The sequence below is a fragment of the Salvelinus sp. IW2-2015 genome, unplaced genomic scaffold (assembly GCF_002910315.2).
Source record: "Salvelinus sp. IW2-2015 unplaced genomic scaffold, ASM291031v2 Un_scaffold2715, whole genome shotgun sequence".
Lineage (NCBI taxonomy): Eukaryota > Metazoa > Chordata > Actinopteri > Salmoniformes > Salmonidae > Salvelinus > Salvelinus sp. IW2-2015.
In genome coordinates this window covers 40,585-49,323 of record NW_019944020.1, presented here as the reverse complement: position 1 = coordinate 49,323, position 8,739 = coordinate 40,585, and the positions used below count along the sequence as shown (strand labels likewise).

General features: G+C 43.0%; 1 pseudogene; it reads right to left on the bottom strand.

The window, feature by feature from the left end:
• Positions 1–8,739, bottom strand: part of LOC112074609 (Golgi phosphoprotein 3-like) — a 50,279-nt pseudogene that overhangs the window by 6,964 nt on the left and 34,576 nt on the right.

The window sequence follows — 8,739 nt, the reverse complement described above, 5'->3', positions numbered from 1 at the left end:
CTTTGGTGCGTGGCCTGGCGGACACCTGAGAGAACTCTTTGTGGACCACTCTGTTAGTAGTAAACCTCTGTTTGGTGGGCTGAGACCACTCTGTTAGTAGTAAACCTCTGTTTTGGGGCTGAGACCACTCTGTTAGTAGAAACCTCTGTTTGGTGGCTGAACCACTCTGTTAGTAGTAAACCTCTGTTTGGTGGCTGAGACCACTCTGTTTAGTAGTAAACCTCCTGTTGGTGGCTGAGACCACCTGTTAGTAGTAAACCTCTGTTTGGTGGCTGAGACCACTCTGTTAGTAGTAAACCTCTGTTTGGTGGCTGAGCCACTCTGTTAGTAGTAAACCTCTGTTTGGTGGCTGAGACCACTCTGTTAGTAGTAAACCTCTGTTTGGGGGCTGAGACCACTCTGTTAGTAGTAAACCTCTGTGTGGTGGCTGAGACCACTCTGTTAGTAGTAAACCTCTGTTTGGGGGCAGACCACTCTGTTAGTAGTAAACCTCTTTTGGTGGCTGAGACCACTCTGTTAGTAGTAAACCTCTGTTTGGTGGCTGAGACCACTCTGTTAGTAGTAAACCTCTGTTTGGTGGCTGAGACCACTCTGTTAGTAGTAAACCTCTGTTTGTGGGCGAGACCACTCTGTTAGGAGTAAACCTCTGTTTGGGGGCTGAGACCACTTTGTTAGTAGTAAAACTCTGTTTGGTGCGCTGAGACCCACTCTTGTTAGTAGCTAAAACCTCTAACCACACTCACCGCCTGACAGCTCGATCCAACTTCTGCCACCGTCTCTGGGGGCTGTGTCTCCTTCACGTGTTGAGAGGCCTTCGGTCCAAATAGCACGTCCCCTGTCGGAGCCTATCTGACTTACAGAATCACCTAGGAGAACAATAGAACCACCAAGTCAGGATCCAGATCCGCTAGGGTCTGGCTACATACAGTCAGAATCCAGCTAGGGTATAGGCTACATACAGGTCAGAACCAACTAGGGTCTGGCTACATACAGTCAGATCAACTAGGGCTGGCTTACATTACAGTTCAGAATCAACTAGGGTAATAGGCTACATACAGCAAGGATCCAACTAGGTATTGAGGCTACATACAGTCAGAATCCAGCTAGGGTCTGGGCTACATACAGTCAGAATCCAACAAAAATAGGTATAGGTTAAACACACAGTCAGAAATCCAACTAGGGATAAGGCTAAATACATCCAGGAATTCCAACTAGGGTATAGGTTACACACAGTCAAATCCAACTAGGGATAGCTACATACATCAGAATCAGAATCCAACTAGGGTATACTCATACAGTCCCAAGAATCAGAATCAACTAGGGATAGGCTACATACAGTCAGAATACCCAACTAGGGTATAGGCCTACATAACAATCGAGAATCCAACTAGCGTAATAGGCTACATAACAGTCAGAATCGATCCAAACATAGCGTATAGGCTACACACAGTCAGAATCCAACTAGGGTTAGGCGTACATACAGATCAGAATCCAACATAGGGTATACTACAAACAGTCAGAATCAGAAATCCAGCTAGGGTATAGGCTACACACAGTCAGAACCAGCAGGGTATAGGCTTACACCACAGTCAGAAATCCAACTAGGGTATAGGCTACATACAGTCAGAGACTCCAACATAGGGTAAGGCTAACATACATCAGATCAGAATCCAACTACGGAGTATAGGCTACAAACAGAATCAGAATCCAACTGGGTATAGCACATACAGTCACAAATCCAACTAGGGTATAGGCTAAACAGTCAGAATCAGAACCAACGTAGGTATAAGGCTACATACAGTCACCATCCAACTAGGGTATAGGCTACAATACAGGTCAGAATCCAGCTAGGGTATAGTCATACCAGTCAGAATCCACTTAGGGTATAGGCTAACTACAGTCAGGAATCCAACTAGGGTATAGGCTACATACCAGTCAGTCAGAATCCAGCTAGGGTATAGGCTACATACAGTCAGAATCAAATAACTAGGGTATAGGCTACATAGTCACGAATCCACGTAGGTATAGGCTACAATACGTTCAGAATCCACTGGAGTATAGGTTACCATAACAATTCAGGAATAGAATCCAACTAGGCGTATAGGCTACATACGTCAGAAATCAGACACTAGGGTATACTACATTACAGTCAGAATCAAACCTAGTAGTCATAGCGGCTACAACAGTCAGAATCCATGGGTATAGGCTACACTACACGCAGTCAGAATCCAGCTAGGCGTATAGAGCGCTACATACAGGATCAGAATCCAACTAGGGTAGTAGGCTACATCAGTCAGAATCCACTAGGGTATGGCTACATACAGTCAAGTCCAACTAGGAGTTATAGCGCTACATACAGTCGACATGAATCCAAACTAGGGTAATAGGCTACATCAGTCAGTGCAGAATCCAACTAGGTATAAGGCTACATACAGTCGTCAGAATCACTAGGGTAAGGCTTACACAGTCAGAATCCAACTGGGTATAAGCTACATACTAGATCTAACTGGTAAGTAATTCAAACAGATCCAACTAGGGTAGAGGCTACATAACAGTCAGAGAATCCAACTAGGGTATAGGCTACATTACCAGTCAGAATCCAACTAGGGTATGAGTGCTACATACCAGTCAGAATCCCAACATAGGGTGATTAGCTAACATACAGGTCCAGTCATACGTATGCCATACTAGAATTATAGGTATAGGCTACACTACAGTCAGAATCCAACTAGGGTCAGAGGCTAATATCCCAGATCCACTGGTAGTACATACAGAGATCCAACTAGGTATGGTTATGATCAGTGATCCAATGGTAAGGCTAATATTTCAGATCAGAATCCAACTATAAGCACAACAGAGACAACTTATAGAGGCTACGTAGAATCACTACGGTTAGAATACAGATCCAAATGCGATAGCTCAACAGTCGATCCAACTATAGGAACAGTCGAATCAATCCAACAGGGAGGTTATATCATCGATCACGTAAGATACAATCAATCAGAATCCAACAGGATAGGTATACAGTAGAATCAATAGGATAGACTACATACCAGTCAGAATCAGAATCCAACTTAGGGTATAGGCTACAATACAACCACAGTCAGAATCAGAACACAACGATACTGCCATGTTAATGCTTCCAGATCACCTGCAGACAAACTTATGTGTCTAAATGTTCATTAGGAATTGTGTCTTCTGCTCTGCTCTCAAGCCAAACCACACATGGAGGAGCACATTTGGGCGGTTAAGTGCCTTGCTTCAAGGCACAAATGTAGGAAAATAGCCTTACCTGGGGGGGCTCTCTAACACGGAGTAACAAAACTGGCTTAAATTTGTTTGGGGGGAGAATTCACAGCCAGTGTTGCTACAATTATTTGGTGAGATCCACTATGGCGCCCTTGATTTGTTGCTGCGATGACATTTTGCATTGATGCACAGCCACCAGTATGTGCTTGCTGCGGCATAGCATGCCCGGTCGCCTGACCTAGCGTTTTTCAACCCCGCTAATCCTGCCAACAACACGCCTCCTATCGCCATGTGTGACCGCCATTGACGTGACTTCTCATCTCACGTGGGAAACGTCACCACTATCCGCGTATCGTGGCTGCGTTCGTTTGTTGCGACTTGGTACTTGCTTAAACTTTCGTATTTTAAAAAAACAAAAACACTTTTAATAAACCGTTTTTAAATCAAAACTATGTCATTTAACACATTAACCAACGTGTAGTTTTTTCCCCCCTCGCCTTTATTTTTTCATTCAACGTTTTACCCCGACGCTTTAGTACTGGCTACAAGAGATCAACTCAGACAACGCTCTCTACAGTACTACATTAAAGGACAAGTCCTTATTTCCAGCGTGTGAGTGTGATGTGACTCCATTTGTTGGCTAGTACATGCTGTAACTATATGTTTTGTATCCCCCACAACTACAGACACTGGAGATACGCCCGACACAGCTCTGAGAGGCTACACCAAAACCCTAAAACACACAGCCGGGTCGGTGCGTAGCGAAGGAACACCCGGCGACCTGCCACTGACAACCGACCCAGCCATCACCCGCACCCCGCCCTGCGTTTCTCTCTTGCTCTCCATATTCAACGAGAGACGGATAACAACACCGTTGTGTGAGGCGCTGGTAGGGGTGTCCGCGGCGCTGGTAGGGGTGTCCGCGGCGCTGGTAGGGGTGTCCGCGGCGCTGGTAGGGGTGTCCGCGGCGCTGGTAGGGGTGTTCGCGGCGCTGGTAGGGGTGTCCGCGGGCGCTGGTAGGGGTGTCCGCGGCGCTGGTAGGGGTGTTCGCGGCGCTGGTAGGGGTGTCCGCGGCCATGGAGGGCGCATCTAAGTCCCCTTGGACTGTCAGTGTTCAGCAGTGAAAACTCCTTTGAATCTGCAGGAGACTGGGGTGCTATTAAGTGTATAATCTGCGATATGTTTATAGTTGTCACGGGAAAAGGGCCGATGGATACTCTCATTTGTAAAAATAAAATAAATATTATTACTCTTCATGAAGCAATAAAACATTTGACCAAGTCATTTTGAATTCCTTAAAGTGTGGGAGAGGTGACAAGATTGTCTATCAACAATGACAAGCCACCGGGGTCTGATAACTTGGATGGAAAATGACTGGAGGATAATAGCGGACAGTAAAGCCCCCTTCATTGGCTCAAATAGCCAACCAATCAGCCTGTTACCAACCCTTTGTAGAATTTTGGGAAAAATGGTGTTTGACCAGATACAATGCTATTTCACAGTAACCACATTGACAGCAGACTTTCAGCTTATAGGGAAGGACACTCAACAAGCCCTTACACAAAATGACTGCTGATTGGCGGAGAGAAATTGCTTCTTCTATGTAAAATGTTGTTGATTAGTACAATAAAATAATATGTTCTCCTAGCAATTGCCAATAAAATAAGTCTTAAATTAAATGGGATTGTCATCTGTAGCCCCACGAAATCAGTTAAATTAAGCTGAATAACGCCATACATGCACACACTCCTATTGAATAATATGCATTCACCTGTATTGTAAATAGAACTGGGTTACATCTTGATTAACCATTCAAGTTAATTATTACCATTATATTGTTTTGTAGTTAGATTGTTTTTTTTATACCAAAGTTAAATTCATAGCATGATTGTTTAATTGATTAAATGAATGCATTTTTTTGGCTGTTTCTCCCCGCCAAAATTGGACATCAAATTTTTTCAGATGCAATGATACTGAACTCAAAGATGCCCAACGATTAAACAGAGCAGTAGCCGAGTTTCTGTGACTTTGGCTAATACACATTTTTTGTTTGTTTTGGTGTCGTGAAACTAAACCTGGTATTGGTATTGAATAAAAAAGATGCTGGTATGGTAACAACACTAGAGCCCATGCACCAGAACCAGAGACATTTACATTTCTATTTAGGCTACTGGTAAAGTTGTCAATCAACTGTAAACAGAGCATAACGTGGTTTTATTTCCTTACCTCATCCAGCATAATGTGGCTTTATTTCCTTACCTCATCCAGCATAACGTGGTTTTATTTCCTTACCTCATCCAGCATAATGTGGCTTTATTTCCTTACCTCGTCCAGCATAATGTGGTTTTATTTCCTTACCTCATCCAGCATAACGTGTTTTAGTTCTTACCTCATCCAGCATAACGTGGTTTTATTTCCTTACCTCATCCAGCATAATTGTGTTTTATTTCCTTACCTCATCCAGCATAATGTGGTTTTTATTTCCTTACCTCATCCAGCATAACGTGGTTATTATTTCCTTACCTATCCAGCATAACGTGTTGTTATTTCCTTACCTTCATCCAGCATAATGTGGTTTTATTTCCTTACCTCATCCAGCATAACCGTGGTTTTATTTCCTTGCCTCATCCAGCATAACGTGGTTTTATTTCCTTACCTCATCCAGCATAACGTGGTTTTATTTTGTTTGGCGCAACACAGGAGTGTTGTAAATGTCATGTAATCCGACTATAAGATGAGGATGTCAACACCTCCGGCTGGCAACACACACATCGATCATTGGTTAGTGAACATACACAGTCACAAACAGAGCAGCCGGTGGTCAGGATTCCCTACCTTCCTGGCGAGCAGGCTTTTCCTCCTCATGCCACAGGCCTCCAGCTGCAGTCGTCCTCTGATGGCCAGCTCTATGAGCATGCAGCCGCGCAGCCCCGACGAGATGCAGTCGTGTCCAGAACGACGTGTAGCCCTGAGAGAGAAGGACAGGGATAGCGTGTGTGTGTTGGGCATGTGTACGTGTGTGAGAGCATACAACCACAGAGCCCTGATGAACGATGTGTAACCCACAGAGAGAGAACAGAACGTAGTCATTACACTGTAAGAACTGGGCGATCGGGGCAAAACATCCACATCAAGATAACTGAATTATCCAACGATAAATAGAACGATATGTATCTAACATTAATGTGCACCGCTTAGAATCTTAATTTATATTACCATACCATTAGAACTACTATTTGAATGTTGTAAATATTAAAAGTTGTACTGTTAGCAATATTGGCAGACGTTTAATTTCAAACTTTCATATTTCTCTAGTAGCTACTTCCCCTGATTATCGACATTCAGTAACAATGTCCTTGATAAATGTTGGCACGGTCACGGTTTAGCAGCCGTGGCTTCTACTTCACTAGCTACATACATTACCACTACTACATACATTCACTAGCTACATACATGCCACCAGCTACATACTGCACCAGCTTACTACATGCACCAGCTACATACATGTACATGCACCAGCTACATGCATGCACCCAGCGTACATGCATCACCAGCTACATATGCACCAGCTACATGCATGCACCAGCTACATACATGCACCAGCTACATACATGCAACCAGCTACATGCACCAGCTATTATTTCTGGAGGAGGACCTGTAGCCCTGTCGCAAAGACAAGAGGACAGGGAGCACAGTCACTACACGGTTGGTTCAATTAGTGTCCCCCTTTCCTGATCCGAACATTTACGAGTAGGCCTGTGTACCGTATTCAGGGTTATTAGGGTTGGGCTGGTTTTTAAATACTACTGAAACAATTTCTTAGTTTTTCCTATACATTGTAATATTTGTAGCTACTTTTTAAGTGAAGGAGATTGCGTTCTTCATTTCACCGATCACATCATGAAGCCTACTGTCGCTCTCCAGAACAGTTGAGCCAGTCACGTGTTTTTGTTGGTAAATAAACGGGAGAAAGAAGCAGCGGGGTAAGTCCAGCTGTGTATTGACAGGTGTCGGGTTTTATATTGAATGTGATTTTTTTTGTTTTGTTTCAACAGACTGATCAGGGACATAGCAAATATAGTTGTTTTTCTTCACAGAAAATACATAAGCGCAACACATTCGGACAGAAAATTGATTCATTTTTCATCAGATGACAACTGAAGCGCAACACTATTTGGCTGGTAGCCACACAAGTAGTCTAAATGATCTTACAATGGAGAAGAAAAAAAAGCAAGGTATTTTTTGTTGTTGCAGAAACTAGGTATAGTCATAATATTTATGTTTATCATGGAAAGAYTGTAGCCAGCTACATTTCCTGGAAGTTTATCTTCCATTTTACCAAAGAAGACTGGTTACACCAAAGAAAATTGTCAAAAAGTAGCTACACATTAGTCAAAACGCTGTCTGCTGATAGAATGTCTGTTCCTGAATTCTCATCCGGGTGGAGAAGTGCAACCGAATCACAAAAATGTGTCTGATGCAGAGCAGAAATGACATTAAAAGAAGCATTTTATATCTGCGTTTATAAAAACGCAGGAAGACATTTCTTATGCGTTTTCTTTTTTTTCTCCCCTGCATGAAAGAAAATGCTGAATTCTGTGTTAACTAGCAAGTTAAACTTAGGGGTTGCGTTATCTAAGTGGATGAATGAATAAGGTGACAGGAGATCATATTGTGTTAGCTTTCTGTTGTGTTTGAGAAGTCAAAGCCCTTTGGATGAGTTGTCTTTTGATTTCCTTGCGTTTTTGCTTCTCTTGTGTTCTCGGCCCGTCTGCCACATCTTCTCCGAGCAGAGCAGGCAGGGTCCGATGCCATAGCGACTCCAGACTCCACACAGACACAAGCTGCTCTAGAGCCAGTACATTAGCACAGTACAATTAGCACAATGTCTCTCGTAAATATACAAACTCACCAAAAATGACATTCGGAAGCTCGTATATATATACAGTTGATGTCGGAAGTTTACATACACCTTAGCCAAATACATTTAAACTCTGTTTTTCACAATTCCTGACATTAAATCCTAGTAAAAAGTCCCTGTCTTAGGTCAGTTAGGATCACCATTTTATTTTAAGAATGTAAAATGTCAGAATAATAGTAGAGAATGATTTATTTCAGCTTTTATTTATCACATTCCTATGTTGGATCAGAAGTTAACACACTCAATTAGTATTTGGTAGCACTGCCTTTAAAATTGTTTAATTGGGTCAAACGTTGGGTACCTTCAACAAGCTTTCCACAATAAGGGGTGAATTGGCCCATTCCTCCTGACAGAGCTGGTGTAACTGAGTCAGGTTTTAGGCCTCCTTGCTCGCACACGCTTTTTCAGTTCTGCCACAAATTTTCTATAGGATTAGGTCAGGGCTTTGTGATGGCCACTGCAATACCTTGACTGTGTTGTCTCTAAGCCATTTTGTCAAAACTTTGGAAGTATGCTTGGGGTCCTTGTCCATTTGGAAGACCCATTTGCGAACCAACTTTACTTCCTGA